General features: G+C 55.1%; 1 long non-coding RNA gene across 2 annotated transcripts in view; it reads right to left on the bottom strand.

Annotated features, from left to right (window-relative positions):
* Positions 1 to 17,203, bottom strand: part of LOC145717175 (uncharacterized) — a 21,770-nt gene extending 4,567 nt beyond the window's left edge. For both annotated transcript variants that reach the window (XR_014140246.1, XR_014140245.1), the window contains exons 1-3: positions 15,503 to 17,203; positions 3,968 to 4,026; positions 1,297 to 1,409 (exon numbers count right to left, since the gene is read on the bottom strand). This is a non-coding gene — a long non-coding RNA (uncharacterized LOC145717175). The remainder of the gene's footprint in view (positions 1 to 1,296; positions 1,410 to 3,967; positions 4,027 to 15,502) is intronic.
* Between the last annotated feature and the right edge of the window lie 206 nt (positions 17,204 to 17,409).

Genomic DNA, 17,409 nt, shown 5'->3' on the forward strand with positions numbered 1-17,409 from the left:
CTGCGTCTGATGGGGGGGCTGTGTCTGATGGGGGGGCTGTGTCTGATTGGGGGGGCTGTGTCTTATCCAGGGGGGCTGTGTATGATCCGGGTGTGTACATCTGCTTTGGGGGGCTGTGTCTGATCCGGGGGGCTGTGTCTGATCCGGGGGGGTCTGCCCCTCTGCTAGCTCCAGCAGGCCATGAGTGAGGCCCTGCATACCCTCAGGCCGAGGTCCAGGTGTGATGGGCAGGTGTGACATCATCGTGAGCCCCACCCTACATGCAGCCCCCTGGGGATGGGCAGACAGAGGCCTGCGTAAGGCCCTGAGAGAGGAGGGGCCTGAAGATTCCCTGTGCACCTATGAGCCCTGTGGGCACCAGCTGCACCCCCAGGACCTGGGTCCCTGCCCTCCAGACCCTAGATCCTCACGCCTGTCTCTGGTTGCTGGTTGGCTCAATGGCCAGAGCTGACCCCAAAGTGATGACCCAGGAGGCCCCTGGGGGGGAAGTGTGGAGACCATGGCCATCCAGGACAAAAGAGGCATGCTGCGATTTGGGAACCAGTTCTTAGGGTCGAAATGAGAAGACAGCTCTTTGCTGACCACATCCCCCGCCACCAAAGCGAAAATGCCTCCCTACCCCACCAAGGGGGTCTCTGTGCCCAAACAGCCCCTCATCTCTGGTCAGGACCCCGGGCCTGGGCACAGGGCAGGGGTGCCGCGGGGGCCTTTGGGCTCCCACGTTTGCAGTCTGGCCCAGGCCCCTGCTTTTCAGACACACCCCACTTCCCTCCTTGCTGCTTCTTGGCAAGATGAATAAAATGCGTGTGTCAAGCCCAGAGACTCAGAGAAACAACCGTCCTTCCCCCCATCGCCACACACGCCTGCTTCCCCCACTTCTATGTGGGGCTCGGTCCTCCCCTGTGGTGTTGGCCCAGCCACAGAGTCCTCCGGCAGCCGTCGAGCCAGTGGCCAGCAGGCAGCCCGCCTTGGGACGATGAGACCACGTAGCTTGCCCCTCGGGAGCTGGAGGCTCCCTTCCCAGGGCACACAGAAGCGCCTACCCACTGCCCTCAGGCCAGGAAGGCTGCGCTTGCGTCCACTCGAGGCGGGCCCACGCGGCCCAGCCCCACACGAGCCTGGAGCACTGGGATGCCTTCCACCGGGGCTGCCTCCCTGTGCACACACAAACCGCCCATCCGCAGACAGCCCCACGCACATACACTCTGTACACACAGCCAGCACACACACCCCACTCCTCATGCACCCCCCATACCTGGCCCTGCCAGACGCAGCCCATCGGGGGCGCAGACTCACCTGCAGAATGGCCCTCGCTCCCAGCAGTGGGGTCACCAGCCACGTCGCCCACAGCAGGGTCCGTCCTCAAGGTGAGGCCAGGGAAGGCAACAGGCAGCTCGAGGCGTGAGGACCTGGTGGAGAGTGATAGACTGTTCTCCCCACACTGACCGGCAGCCCACCAAGGGCCCACCTCTGTCCCGGTGCAGGGACCCAGGCGGCCTCGGCTGCCCCTGCCGGCCGGGGAAGCTTAGAGCTGGCTTCAGGGGCGGGCTTGCAGTGAGGACCCACGAGCTAACCCACCCAAGCACACCCACCTCTAAATAATCCAGTCTGGCAGCAAGCGGTCATGCCCTGTGGTCAGCAGGGTGCCTGTGAATGTTTATTGTCTACAACACACTTCTCTACACTGATGGAGACTATTCTGTCTCTCCTCCTTTATTCTGCGTACTTGAGGCCTTGTAAAGACTTTGTTCCCATAGGCAGCCTTCCTCTGCATCGCAGTGAGACATGCAGAGCCTCCTGAGTACCCCAAACCTCACACAGATACAGAAGGGACAAGCCTCTCGGCTTCCTTCCCTGAAACTCCCCCTCAGAGGCAACCACTCTCAGGAACTCTTTCAACTGTCCCTTTAGATATGTACATTCATATTTCTTTTTCTTTTTCTAGATTGTATTTACTTATTTATTTATTTGACAGTGAGAGAGAGAGGGAACACGAGCTGGGGGAGGGGCAGAGGGAGAAGCAGGCTGCTGAGCAGGGAGCCTGATGCAGGGCTCGATCCCAGGACCCCGGGATCCTGACCTGGGCCGAAGGGGATGCTTCACCGACTGAGCCCCCCAGGCGCGCTACATTCATATTTCTAAATAATATGTTGATGTGGTTCCTCCTTCAGTTTCCAGTCTTACATGTGACTGACCAACTTCAAGCCAGAATTCACCATCACACCCCAGCGGCGCCCACACATCCCACAACCTCCTCAAACAGTTCTGTGAGTCTCCCTTAGCTCACTCTTTATAGAAGACGTGAGCACGACTGTGTAAACACTACGCACGGCCGAGCCACGTGTGGACTGCGGTTACTTTTCCGTTCACGCTCGGTTTGCACCAGCCTTCTGCTCTGGCCCCGCGGGAGGACCGGTGTCGCGCGGGCCCTCTCGCTGCAAACAGCATCAACTGGACAATGTATCTGTGGATGACAGGCAACACGCAACCATGCCTGCTGACCGCAGGACAGTGCCCAAGGGGGCCCCCAGGACGGCTGGCTCCCAAGACCACGGATCTGGAGTCCAGAGAGCACAGCGCTCCGCCGGGTACAGGACGCAGCAGTGCATCTGTGGGATGGGGCACCGCAAGAGGGGCGACCCGAGCAGCCGGAAGTGCCCACGCACAGTGCAGGAGCCCCAGGCTCCCAGGAACAGGCGCCTCGGGCCTGAGACGGTAACAGAGACGGTAGCAGTCAGGCTGTGCCGGACATACCAGACTCCAGCCCAGCCGACACCAGCCGAGACTCCAGGAAGGCCAGGCTTAGGACGATGCCCAGAGTGAGCCCCCTCTTGACCTGCCCTGCCAACATCTAAAACCAAGCCCCAGTAGAATCAACATTGGTCGACTGTAGGTCGAGTTGTAGGTTGAGTCCCACCAAGACAAAGATCCACCCTAACAAAATGTCAAGCCATGCTCACCTGTTCAAGGTAATCAGCTAGAAATTAACTGCCTACTAGAACAGAAATCAACATTCTTCATAGGAAGATAACAGAATCCAGAATCCAGAGCTGCTACAATGTATCATTCACAATGTTCAGTACATAATATAAAAATCACCAGATCTACCAAGAAACAGGAAAAAATGACTCCATAATCAAGGAGAAAAAATTAAAAACAAACAAACAAACCCAGATAATAGAAACCAACTCCAAGCGGCTCAAATGTTGGATTTATCAAAGATAAACACAGCTATTATAAGTGTGTGTGAAGGGATGCCTGGGTGGCTCAGTCAGTGAAGCATCCACCTGCAGCTCAGGTCATGATCCCAGGGTCCTGGGATCCAGTCCCGTGTTGGGCTCCCTGCTCAGCGGGGAGCCTGCTTCTCCCTCTCCCTCTGCTGCTCCCCCTGCTTGTGTGCTCTCCCTCTCTCTCTGTCAAAGAAATAAATAAGACCTTTAAAAACAAAAAAGTGTGAAGAACGAATGGAAAACATGTCCAAAAAATTAAAGGAAAACATGGTCTTAATGAGTAAACAGACAAGGGAAAATGGAAATTATTTGAAACTCTATAAAAGAACTAAATGGTAGTTCTCCAATAAAAAGTATAATAACTGAAATGAAAAGTTCACTGATTGGGCTTGACAGTGGATTGGAGATGGCAGACGAATCAGTGAATTTGAAGACAGATCAGTAGAAATGATCCTATCTGGGGTGGGGGAGGGGAGTACATTATAGAACAAAGTACATCACTTCTTCCCGGCTGGCTGTTCTTTACCGCCATCACCGATGGGACTCGGACAGTGCTACAGTACCTCCCTCCGCATGTTTCAACAAGCCTGGAAGTCGATCACCTGTTTTTAAAGACTCTGTCCCCCTGTCTCAGTCTGGACAGCCGCTCTCCAACCCGGTAGTACAGCTTTCACCCTGGGACTCCCGTTCTCTCTTCTCTTGGTGCATCCTGCATTCCTTGACTTCCAAGTCCTCACCCTTCTGTTTTCCTCCTGTTTCCAGAGGAGCACATTCTCCAGCATCTTCCTGACAAGAACTGCAAGGGAAGAACATTTAATAAGTCTTTGGTTGTCTGGAAGTGTCTTCCCTGGGCACTAGCTCTTGGCTGGAAGTTTGGCTGTGTGTGGGCCGTAGGTGAGACGCCATCCCTCAGATATGTGATGTTGATGGTCCTCCATTGTCTTCTAACCCCTTGTGTTGGTGCCCAGAGGTCTGAAGCCACCTGACTCCCAACGTCATGTAGGATGATTGTCTTTTCCTTCTGAAGGGCCTTCCCTTAACAGCATCCAGCATATCAGGAGGATGGATGGGGTGGGGTCCACCAGGTGCTCTCATGTTCTTCAGTTCTGGGACATGTCTTTTATTTTTCCTTGATAATGTCCTGGCCTCCCTGTTCTCCACCCTGTGGTGTAAGTACTCTTTTTTTTTTTTTTAAGATTTTATTTATTTATTTGAGAAAGAGCAACAGAGATAGCGAGAGCGAGCACAAGGGGGGAGGAGAGGGAGAAGCAGACTCCCTGCTGAGCAGGGAGCCTGATATGGGGCTCAATCCAGGACCCTGAGATCATGACCTGAGCCAAAGGCAGACGCTTCACCGACTGAGCCACCCAGGCACGCCATGGTGTAAGTACTCCGATTTTGGGCTTCCTGGAAAAACCTCTAATTTTCGGATCTTTCCCCTTCTCCACCTTCAGGGGAGATTTCCTGAACTTTATTTTGCAAAATGATCTTGAATTATTCATTTCTGCTCTCAAAATTTTATTAATCAAGAGTTCTTTCTCCTGTCACCCCAGAGGACCTCATGACTCAGTCTTTGTTTTCCTACACATTCTTCTGCATCAACGCTCTCTTTCCTGCTCACCCAGTGTCTTTCCTCTCAGAAGCTTTGCTCAAGTGTCTGGGGACTGCTGCTCATATTTAAGAGTGAGGCACTGAACAGCTGCTTGGGAACTGCGCAGGGGGCGGTCCTGGGAACCGCGGGCCTCACTGTGGGTACCCGGGGCCCGGAAGGCCTCTCCTCTTGGCCCGTCTGTCAGGAAGAAACGCCCCCATCCTCACCCGCAGGTGGGCACTGGGCTGCCATGGCCCAGGTCCCCGGAGGGTCGGAGTCTGGCCCCTGCCCCTGAAAACATCCCAAGACCCTGTTTCCAGTCTGGAGCCCCCCGGGGTGCTGTGGCTGGGGGCCGGCCCTCTGCCTCGGGCTCTACCTTTCTCAGGTGGTTAGACAGCAACACTCAGCAGGGCCTTCCATCTCCATGGGGCTTTTCACCTCTTCCCTTCTCTTTGCCTTTATTAAAAAGGCAAAACTGTCTTTTTAAAATGCATCTGCTGTCATTTTAATGGGCCTCAAGTGAGGCCTCGGCGGCTCTGGGCTTGCGCAGTGCATCCTTGCAATAAGCACACCTCATGCGGAGCACACACTCTGCTCACCGTAATCACTCATCTCCTAAGGACTGCTGCACCTAAGTCCATAAATGATGTCGGCCTGCACTGTCCTCTTCTTGGAAATCACTCCCCACCTGCCCCGGAGGTGTGTACACCTCCACCCACCGCAGCTCAGGTGAATGGACGCCCCTGCGCTTCTCAGCAGGAAAGGAAGACATGGGACTGTGGGACGGGTGGTCCCCACAGTGCACTTACAAACCCACCCTGTCCAGAGATCGGCCCCCTGGAGGTGAGGTAGGAGTTTCCTAGGGTGGCCAAGGCAAAGCACCACAGAAGGAGGCTTAAACAACAGAAATTCAATGTCTCAGAGTTCTGGAGACTGGAAGTCAAATATCAAGGTGTTGGCAGGGCCGGTTCTTCCTGAGGCCTCTCTCCTTCCTGTGCAGACGGCCGTCTTCTGTGTCTGTGTCCCACTCTCCTCTTCTCAGAAGGGACACCAACCTAGTGACCTCATTTCACCTTAATGACCTCTGGAAAGACCCCATCTCCAAATACATTCTGAGGTGCTGGGGGTTTTTCACCCAAAATTCAACACGTGAATTTTTAGGGAGACACAATTCAACCATGACAGGGGGGCTGGACACTCACCTGGTGCTCTGGTTCTGTGGGGAAGGGTCAGGGTGCCTTCACAGACAGGAAAACGGGCTCAGCTGGGACCAAACCCCAGTTTTCTCCCAGCTCTTCCCTTACACCACTGTTCACTTCTATTTGCTTTTAATTGATTTTTTACTATTTACAAAGGCAATTATGCCTATAGTAGAATATTTGGAAAATGAAATACATTTGCAAATTTGGAAAAATTAATGCAAAAGAAAGACACCCTGTCCCTCTGGCTGTCTGTCCCTCTGCAGAGACATCTGGTCAGGGTCAGCCCTGGGACTTCGTGGAGCGCCTCTCTCCTCCCAGTGCCGGCCGGAAGGACAGGCGCCCCTGGGCAGGTCAATGCTCCGGGTCCAGTGCGCACCTGACAACAGACTCCTGTCTGCTAACTCAAGCCACGGAAGGCTACTTGGCAGAAAGGAGATGCTTTAGGCGCAGCTCCCGCTTTTTTTTTTTTTTTAAAGATTTTATTTATTTATTTGAGAGAGAGAGAATGAGAGACAGAGAGCACGAGAGGGAAGAGGGCAGAGGGAGAAGCAGACTCCCCGCCGAGCAGGGAGCCCGATGCGGGACTCGATCCCGGGACTCCAGGATCATGACCTGAGCCGAAGGCAGTCGCTTAACCGACTGAGCCACCCAGGCGCCCAGGCACAGCTCCTGCTTTAACACAGAAAAGTTATAATTTCTCTTCATTGCGGGTCTCCTCCGGGATCTCGTTCTGAAATCACGAGTGTTTTCTTACATCACATTAAAGTAGCTCAAGTCCCTGATAAATACCATACGTGGCCACAGCTGAGAACCAGAGTGCTCCAGCTGGTGCGACCAAAGCATCCCCGGGGCGCCCCGCCCACCCCGGTACCTGTCCCACCGACCGTGGCCCCCACCAGTGCCAGACCCCGCCCCCTCCCGCCCCCACGCGGGACCTGCGGCCCAGAAGCCTCCTTCCCACTGCCCCTCCCACCGGAAGCAAGTTGGCCCCTGGGGGGCCTGAGGGCATGCCACTCCAAGCAGCAGGGGTCTCTAAGACGAGGAGACAGAGACTGGTCCCCACAGCACACCCTCTTTGGGGGTCTCTGGCACCCTGGCACTGGGAGCCTGGGGACAGGCCCCACGGGGCACACGGGCAGGTGCTCCCTGAGGCCCATGGCCAGGGATCTCGGGGGGAGGGGCAGGAGGTGGAGGGGGGTACTCTCCTTGTCTGCTGGTCCCACACGTAGCAGGGCTGCCACTCACATCCCTCGTGGTTGCCCTCCCCTGACGCCCGCCGAGTCACAGTCTCAATCCTGTCCACCTGTTTGTCTGTTTACTGCTGGCCCTTCCCTGGGGGTCCTCACCGAACTGGGTACTGATGGGGAGGTCAGTGCCACAGGTCCTCTGGTGGGCCGTGCCAAGGAGACCTCTGAGGCCCCTTTGGCTTCAGGTCGGAGGATGACTCTTGGGCCCACCAGAGGGTCCCCAACAGGGGATGCTGGGCACACTCCAGGTCCCATGGGCCCCTCTCTGAGGATCCACCAGGAGCCCCGCCCGTTCCTTCCTCTGGTCATTCCCTCACCCCAACAGACATGCCTCACCCAGACCCCAGTTCCTTGTAGGGCCAACTTATAGCTGCCTGCAAGCCTCAGCAAGGCCGAGGTCCTGGCCTGGCATGCTCCAAGGTGTCAACATCACTGTTTAACGCTTCTGGAGCCCTTGACACTTCACAGTGTGTGCAGCAGATGCCCGAATGGCATCTCAGGCAGGTCCATCCACAGCACCCCCATGGGCAGTGAGCCCCTGGCTGGGGCGGGGAAAGGCCGGTGCATGCTGGGGCCTGCATTCCCTGGACGGAAGGCTGTGGGGGGGGAGAGTAAAAAGCATGATGGGGGGAGTGGGAGCTCTCCCCGGGGTGCAGCATTCTGGCTCAGCACACTTTTATGTCTCCCCTCCAAAAACACAGGGCCAAGCATCCAGCTCCAGCAGGACTGACTGAGAGCCACTTGGTTGGTTTCCATAAGCCCCACATGGTGACTCCTCCTCCTGGCCTCCATCTCGGGTCCCACTGTAGGCCGGTTTCCTACGCTACCGCCCCAGCTGCAGGCCACTCTGGGGGCTGCTAAAAGGGTCTCAAGGGGAGGCAGTGGGCTTGCAGACATGCCCTATCCATAGCCCTCCTTCAAGCAGAACCAGACCCCCAGGCCACCCCCATCTCATTGGCCGTCCCCACACTTGTGTGGGCCTGTGGGCTCTTCTTTAAAAAGGTGGAGCCTCACTCTGATCAGAATTATAATAAAGACCAGCATCAGTGCAGGGCAAAGGTCCCTCTGACCCCTTCAAGTCAGTCACCCCAGGAGGAACGCTGCCCTGCGGTCCAATCACCTCCGGCGGTCAGGCCCTGTCCACGCTGCCATGACCCTGATGACCTCCTCTGCATGGCAGCCACCCGCTCTGCTGGTCAGCCTAGGAAGGGGGCAGAGGACCAAGTGGCTCTTTTGTGGGAGAGGGGCTTTTCTAATCTCAGGGGAGAAACCCCCACAATTCCAAGACCTGCTCCAGGCTACCTTCCCCTTTCCTCTGAGGAGTGTGGCAGCCAGAGGTGGGTGGTGGGCTGTGTCCTCAGGCGAGCCCCAGGGCAGGGAGACAGACCCAGACCCTCCTCCTCGGGAAAGGGTGAGGCCACGGAAAACCCAGCTCAGCTCTCGTTACACAACCTTTGTTCTGCTCCCGAGCCTGGAATCCGAACTCCACAACGGGCAGCAGCGCAGTGAAGCCCATGTGCTTCTGAGAATGAAAACAGTGCCAAAGACCAAGGTCAAGTTCACCCCAGGCAGACTGTTTTAATTGACCTCATTTTAAAGTGAAAAAAATCCGCTTGGAGTCCAAATTGTCTTGAGCTGAAAATGTGGATCAGGGTTTGCAAGCCACACCGAGACCAGCAGGCCTTCCCAGGGACGGCCTTCCAGAGCCCACCGGGGTGAGCGCCTCCGGCGGTTTTGCAACTTCCATTTAAAATGAACCGTCAACATGTGCAACTCATTTAGGCATCGCGATTTTTTCTCGCTGGGAACCGTGCCACACATCAGAACATCTGCCCCAGAGAGCCCACCCGCAGCAGAGGCTCCCGCGCCCCTGGCCCCTGCTCGGCACCTGCGTGGGGGCCCCGGCCCAGTGGCACACCCACCTGCAGGAGGGCGCAGCCCCGGGGAGCTGAACCGGGCGCCCGCCTGGGAGCCGCGCGGTCCGGCCAGACGCAGGCTGGAAGCCCCACGTTCATGGAGCCAGGCGGCCAGCAGGGGGCGCTCTCAGCCCGAGCACCCGGCGGCGCCGCCCGACCGGACGACGAGCTCGAGATGCGCGTCCGCCCCACCGTACGCCCTCGGCAGGAGGAGGGGCGGCTCCGCCCGCGCCCTGCAGCTCAGCCAGAGAAGCTGCGGGCACCCTGCGCCCTCACTTTCCTCCGCGGGACGTCCATTCGAAGCAGTCCCTGGCAACGTGCTGTTCCCCAGCCTTGCCTGTGCTTTCGCCAATGGCTTGCTTGTCCTGAATCCCAATTCCTGTGCCATTCCCCAGTAAACCCATTTTGCTGGTAAAATAACCGGCTGCTTTATTTTCCCGCACTTGCTGTAGGTTCGGGATGTTCCAGGGCCCCCAGATGTGCCAGCCCTGTGCCCACCAGGCCTCCCGCTCTGCGCACTGACCGAGCCGGATCCAAGGCCTCCTGAAACCCAGCCCCTCAAGCAGGCCTGGGGGGAGGGGGGGAAAGAGGGCCAGACAGAGCCCCCGGCATCAGCACCACCCAGGCTGGGGCCCCCCAGAGCGGGGGCTCAGGACACCTGCCCAGCCCTGGCTGTGACCTGGCTGTCCCCTCCGTTCCACAGGAGGGGAAGCAGCGCGGGGCCGGCTTGCTCTGAGATGGGTGGGGAGGCACGTCCTTCAGGCCCGGGGTCTCCCCACTGCAGGCTTCGCCCGTGGGAGGGACCCTGCCGGAAGCCCAGAGGACCAGCCTCCCGGCTTGGAAGGCGCAGCATGGAGCCGACACTTCAGGGTGTCTCCTGACCTAAAGCTGCCCTTCAAACAACCCAGAAAGGTGGAGATGAAAGGAAAAGGGCAGACATTAAAAGTCCCCAAAAGAAGCTACATTGCTGGCTGAGGGTCCAATGCAGCCACGTGGGGCCGGGGCTCAGCCTTCCACCCGTCTGTCCATCCATCCCAGGAGAACAGGCCACAGTGGTTAACTGAGGTGACCTTAAGTAGGTCATCAGAGCATTCTCGTTTGGGCGCCGGGTCATGCTTCCTCCACCGCTGTGCTATGCTGTTTTCTGCACGCATGGAGGCGCTGGCTGACCCCCCTGCAGGTGGTTCCTGTGCCCTTCACCACGGGGCGGCTGAGGCCCAGGAGGGGCTGACAGTGGACTGTGTGCCAGAGCCCTTCTGAGAGCATGGCTCCTCCCCGGGCCACCACAGGCAGCACCCAGCCCTCGGGCCCCGTGGATGGCAGCCACGCCATGTGACCGACAGGACGTGCGGCAGGAACACGGCGCAGCAGGTTGGAGGGCAAGGGGTCAGCGCCAGCCTCAGACTCCAGAAGCCGGCGCCCCCAAGGGGCGGCCCGTCCCCTCCTGGGCCTGCACTGCCCAGCCCCCCCATCCCACAGTCAGCCACGTCCTGGCTTAAGTGCAAAATACACCTGGGATAATAGCATAAAATGTCTCAGGATTGATTTTTTGTATCAGTTACAGGTGGGAATGGTGATATTCAGGGAATACTGGAGTTAGAATATATTATTAAAATTTATTAAAAAAAATTTTTTTTTACAAGGAAGCTCTATGCCCACCTGGGGCTTGAACTCATGACCCTGAGATCGAGAGACACACGCTCCACCAACAGAGCCAGCCAGGAGCACCTCACCTTCTCCTTTTATATTTTTAGTGTTTAGAAAATTTAAAATCACATGTGTGGTTCACCTATTTCTGCTGGGCCCACTGGTGTCGACCGAGAAAGCAGCTGGCCAGACCGAGGGCAGCCCCAGAGGAGCCTGGCTGCCCCCCAGCAAGATGCTGCGCCCGGACCCAACACCACCGGGGGTTCCCTCTGCTGTCCCCAAATTCCAAATGTAGGTGGGGCTCGGCTCACCACCCCAGACACATGGGGCGCGCGCAGCCTGGACCCCTGAAAACAGGGGGCGCTCGTGTCTCTTTGGTTCAACAAGAACACTAATTCGAAAGCTGTTTCAACTGGTTTTCAAACTGAATTAAATGTCTGGGCACACAACTCCATGATTTTTTTTAAAGCTTTATTGATATAATACACACACCATAAAATCTACCCTTTTAAAGTGCACAACTCAGTGTTTTTAGTATATTTAGGTACGAGAAAACATCACCACTGCCTAATTCCAGTACATGTTCATCACCCCAAGATGATTTGTACCCATTAGCCGTTGCTCCCCACCCCCCCTCTTTGGCAACCACAAACCCACTTTGCCCCCTGGGGCTCGCCTGTCTAAGCATTCACACACGTGGAACCCTACCATATGTGGCCTGCGTCCGGCTTCTCTTACCCAACATGTTGTTTTCACGGTCCGTCCACGCTGTAGCACCTGCTAGCACCTATTCTTTCCGTGGCCGAATAATGTTCCGTGGTACAGAGGGGCCACACTCATCTGGGTTATTTCCACCTTGTGGCCGCCGTGGACAGTCGCACACAGGTGTTTCTGTGGATACATGCCGCCTTTTCTCGGGGGAACGGGCTGAGCTGGGCCGAGCTGAGCCGGGGAGCCGCCACACTGCATCCCGCCACAGCGCACGAAGGTCCGATTTCTGCACATCCTTGCCAACACTGACTTGTTGGTGTCTGTCCTTGTTATTCTATCTGGCCTAGTGGGAGTGATTTTTCACTTACTCACTTAAGAGTTGTTCCTTTCTTTAAAAATTAAGACCACCGGGCGCCTGGGTGGCTCAGTTGGTTAAATGACTGCCTTCGGCTCAGGTCATGATCCCGGAGTCCTGGGATCGAGTCCCACATCGGGCTCCCCCTTCTCTGTGGGGAGCCTGCTTCTCCCTCTGCCTCTGCCTGCCACTCCCCCTGCTTGTGCTCTCTCTCTCTCTCTCTGTCAAATAAATAAATAAAATCTTTAAAAAAAAAAAAATTAAGACCACCAATCTAAAACACAAGAAAGCAACTTTCCAGAGATACCGTGTGGGGGGGTGGGCCTCTCTGGAGCAGCTGCGGGGGTTTCTGGGCTGGAAGTGGTGGTTTTCTGCACACTCGCCACTGTGCACACTGTCAAGGGTCACTCGGGTTAAGCTAGTCGGCTTCAGCCCTGCGTCACCGCTCAGGTGGGACAGCCCCTCCTGAGTCCCGCCTCCAGGACCCTTTCCCACAGGGTCCGGGCTGCAGCAGGGGAGGGGGCGGACGGCAGAAGTCACTGGCCCCACCGTTCAGCTGGGCTTTCCAGCTCCCTGCCCGCTCTTGTGAGGCCCCCCGCTTATCCAAAAATGGGGTAGAAATCATGTGAATGATGAATGGCTACTTAAAAACGACATTTTACAAAAACATTTAATGTCGTGGAGAAAAAGGACCTCACAATGTGGCATAAAGTTGCGTTTAACGAAAGCAGCCCTGCTACAGTGTGGGCCCAGGACACCCCCAGCCCCGTCAGCACTGGGCGGGACGCAGAGGACACACAGGCACCGGGGGGGGGGGGCGGGCAGTGGGTGCAGACCACCACTTCTACTTTCCATTTTATTTTTTTGTATTTGCTAAACATTATACAAGGAACACACTCCACTTAGTATTCACAAAGAAAAGAAAATCACAAATGATATTTTAAAAGTAAAAATCGGGGCGCCTGGGTGGCGCAATCAGTTAAGTGTGGGACTCATGGTTTCAGCTCAGGTCATGGTCTCCGGGTGGTGGGATCAAGCCCCACGTCGGGCTCTGCACTGAGCACAGAGTCGACGTGAGATTCTCTTTCCCTCTGTCCCTCCCACTTGTGCTCAGGCCCTCTCTCTCTCAAATAAATTTTTAAAATTTTTTTAAAAAATGTTAAAATAGGGGCGCCTGGGTGGCTCAGTCGGTTAAGCGACTGCCTTCGGCTCAGGTCATGATCCTGGAGTCCCAGGATCAAGTCCCGCATCGGGCTCCCTGCTCGACGGGGGGTCTGCTTCTCCCTCTGACCCTCCCCCCTCTCATGTGCTCTCTCTCTCTCTCATTCTCTCTCTCAAATAAATAAAATCTTTAAAAAAAAAAAGTTAAAATAAGCTATGAGGAAACCTCAGCTTTGGAAAGGAGATGGGGCCACCTGCTCCATGAGCCCCACACGGGAGGCGACACCAGGTACTCTGCTGTACAGCGGTCTCCCCAGGGCTCCAGCTCTGCCCTCGTGACCAAGCCTGACTGCGCTGGCCTCTCATGGGTCACGTTCTGCTGCCAAACGAATGTGGCCCCAAACTCAGTGGCCTACTAGAGCAGAACGATCTTTTATTGTCCTGCGCAGGGTCAGGGGTCAGGAACTGGAAGCGGCTTGACCGCGCGGTCCTGCTCAGGGTTTCTGGGGGTTGCAGCCAGAACGAGGCAGGGGCTGCGTTGTTGCAAGGCTCGGCTGGGGCTGGGGGCCTGTGTCCGAGCCGGAGCGCTGGCCGGGCCGTGTGCCCGAGCAGGGCTGGCAGCGGCCCACCCACTGCCTGCGTGGCTGAAACCCTTCAGCCTTTTGGGTCTCTGACGCTCATCGCCTGCTCCAGTTCCCTATTTCTTCTCAGGTCTGTTCGGATAGATCGGATTGCCAGGAAGTCATCCGATTCCTTGAGGAGGTTTTCCCATTTATGACCACAGTATTGGTGTGGACGTGGCAAATGTGTGGTTCTCCGCGCTTTAACGCTGAACGTCGTTTACGTCTCTCTTGCTTTTCCTTAGTCTTGTCAGAGTTTATTTCATTGGTCTTTTTTTTTTTTTTAAGATTTTTTTTTATTTATTTATTTGACAGAGAAAGACACAGTGAGAGAGGGAACACAAACGGGGAATGGGAGAGGGAGAAGCAGACTCCCCGCCGAGCAGGGAGCCCTATGCGGGACTCGATCCCGGGACTCCAGGATCATGACCTGAGCTGAAGGCAGTCGCTTAACCAACTGAGCCACCCAGGCGCCCTCATTGGTCTTTTTAAGAACTAGTTTTTGGTCTTACTAATTTTATACGTCCTGATTTAATTACCTAATTCACTACGCTTTTCTCTTTATGAACTCCCTCTTCCTCCTTTTGGTTTCTTCCATTTGTTTTTTACCTTTTCGGGCACGATTTCCTTCCTTTTTGGCTAAATCCGGCTTCCTTGGATTTGTGTGTTCCTCGTAGATACTCTGCTTCTTTCTGACCTCCAGGGCTGCTGTGCTTGCCTGGCAGTAAATGACCCGTTATTTCTCTCCGGGATCCCCTTAGCATCCAGGACTCACCCCTGCATGTTTCAAGGTGTTACCCACTTGCTCATTCATTCATTTCATGCAACACACACTCTTCCCTTTTGCACTGGCTGTTTCATTGGATTCGTCGGACGTAACGTGATGCTGTGGGTCTGCTCTAAGGTTCTAAGCCTGGCCCGCCTTCCCGCTTTCCCCTGCAGACAGCAGCACACACTGTGGAGACAGGCCCTGGCGCTCGGAGTGGCCACGGTGCAGAGCCCCACACAGCTGTGGGACTGTCTTGTATCTGACTTTCCAATCCTGGCCCAGACAGACACCTGCTTGGAAGGGCCGTGTGTAGAAATGAGCTCAGAGACCAGTGGCAACACGTTCCTCTGTTTGAGACTGCAAGGCCAAGTAACAGGGGCTGGCTTAGGTCTGCAAGAGCAGAGTCGGTGATGCCACTCCGGTGCCCACGGACCAGGACTCCCATCTGCCCGGAGGATGAAGCCCTTGACCACCATGGAGTCCGAGTGCGTTACAATTTTCCCAGTTTTCCAGTCTCAACTCTGAACCTTAAAGGGATGAATCTTGAGCCGCTTCCTGTCTGCATGGCTGCCTTCCATGTCCTTCTGGTTTTCCTCTTCAAGATTTCCTGGGGTGGCGGAGGGTGAGGTCCTCAGCGCCCATGTCAACGGTCAGGAGCCCATGAACAGGCTGAAGTTGTGGGTCTCAGAAACGTGGCTGACGGTGGGTGCCTCCTCAGTGAACCCTCCACAGAGGGGCTCCGTGACCCTGAATTAGACGCAGCCCCGGTCGGGGCCAGGACTCAGGAAGCTGGTCTCCAACACCAAGCATTTCAATCACACCAAGGCTATTTTTATTTCCTGAGACAAAAATCTTATTTTTATTTATTTTTTTTCTTGGAAAGTTCCCGTTGTTTAGAAAGGGGGAAAAAAAACCCAACTTCTTTGTATTGGGCTAAACCCAATTCCTGCCCATTTCTTTGACACCTGTGCTCCAGAATTAACCATGATTATCGCATTCCTTTAAAAATAAGTTCCAGCACTATGCTGACCGCTATCTGAGTCACATTCTTACCTTAGGAAATGGTTCCCTTTTCTGGACTCTTCCACCGATGTAGGAACTGTGTGATCCACACAGTCTTAGCGGGCCTCCCCGGAACACTGACGTGGAGGAGGGTGACCGCGGCAGGAGCCTGGGAGGCCTCCCTCAGGACAGCAGGCCACCCGTCTGAGAAGGCCAGCTTCAGATCGGCCACTCCAGATGCCTCAACACCTGCTTGGGAATAGGTTTTAGCTCAGACAGAAGGAAGTTCTCTACGTTAACATTTAAGCAGTTGAATTTCAGAGCTGGACGAATCTTAGGCTCATTAATCATTTCAACCTTCAGGATATCTGTAAAACAGAAAAACCTGTAATTGAAACCTTCTTTAAAAATTGTTTTAAACATTTGAGATAACTGGAGATACACATGCATTCTGAGAGAAAACAGCTACCCCTATATGCTATATCCAGTCCTCCAGACGTTACCGTAGTCAGCATCACAACCAGGGCCTGACACGGATTCAGTCAAGACCCAGGATAGTCCGCCCCACAGGACCCTTCGGCGTTGTCCTTTTAGAGCATAATCTGTTAGTGGCCCCAAACAACCGCTAATCTGCTCTCCATTTATATAATTTTCATTTAAGAAAATTATATAGATGGAATCAAAGTGTGCGACCTTTTCTCACTCGGCATGCTCCCTGAGACCCACAAGCTGCTGCATCCCTTGTTCTGCAGACTGTGTTCCACGGGCGGGCGCAGCCTGCTTACCCATTCCACTACCGCAGGACTTCTGGGGGTGTCTAGTTTGGGGCTATGACTAAGAGAGCCACAGTACACATAGTATACAGTGACTGGGATGGGGCTGCTTTTATCTTTTTATTATGGAAATTAAAAAGTTGGTATGAGAGCAGACGCTGCAGACGCCCCAGCGGTAATAAACAACGGGAGCCCAGGGGAGGCAGGAGGGGCAGCCAGGGGGCAGAGGGGACCCGGGGGAGGCCATGACCTGGAGGTCAGGCGCTAAGTGGGGAGGATGGGCCATGCCCAGGGCCCCCATGGCTCAGGAGGAGGAGGTTGCTGGTGACCCCGACAAGCCTTTGGGTAAAGTGATGGCAGGAAGGCCACCTAGAGCCGGTTCAGGAGCAAGCAGCATGACGGAAATGTGGAACAGGACAGCCACCTGGAACAAAGTTCAATGGAATGACCCCATGAGCCAGCGACTCCGCTCCTAGGTGTGTACGCAAGAGAACCGAAAACACGTCCACACAGAACTTGTAACAAGTGTTCACAGAAGCATTTTTTGTGATAGTCAAAAAGTGGGAACTGCCCAAATGCCCATGAGTGGAGGAATGGATGAACAAAACAGGGTCCATCCATACAATGGAATGTTACTCAGTCTCAAAACTCTGATATAGGCTACAACAGGAATGAACCTCAAAAAAATGATGCTGAGTGAGAGAAGCCAGACACAAAGTGCACATGCTGTGTGGTTCCATTTATATGCAACGTCCAGAAGAGGCAAATCTGTAGAGACGGGGATCAGTGGTTGGCAGGGGCTGGGACAGGGGTGATGGGGCATGAGAGCAACGGCGATGAAGTGCTCTAGAATTATCGGGGATGGTTGTACAATACTGTGAACAGGACAAAAACAGTGATCTGCACACTTTAAAAGTGAACTTGCTGATACATGAATTACATCTCAATTTCTGAAAAGTACACAGCAAAAGTACTGGACACACTGAGAACTCTTTGAGGCAGTTTTGCTGCAAAGGGGAGTAAAGAAATAGGGGGGTGTGACCTTGGGGAGGGGGTTAAGATGGAAAGACTCACAGTATGTTGATGGGCTGGCCCTAGCGAGGGGAAATGATGATGGGGTGGGAGAGGGGACAGTCTCAGGGAGGGGGCAGATCTGTGGGTGCAGACACTGGGGAGGGGGGGTCC

Source organism: Leptonychotes weddellii, chromosome 14 (assembly GCF_054177405.1).
Source record: "Leptonychotes weddellii isolate Sample4059 chromosome 14, ASM5417740v2, whole genome shotgun sequence".
Lineage (NCBI taxonomy): Eukaryota > Metazoa > Chordata > Mammalia > Carnivora > Phocidae > Leptonychotes > Leptonychotes weddellii.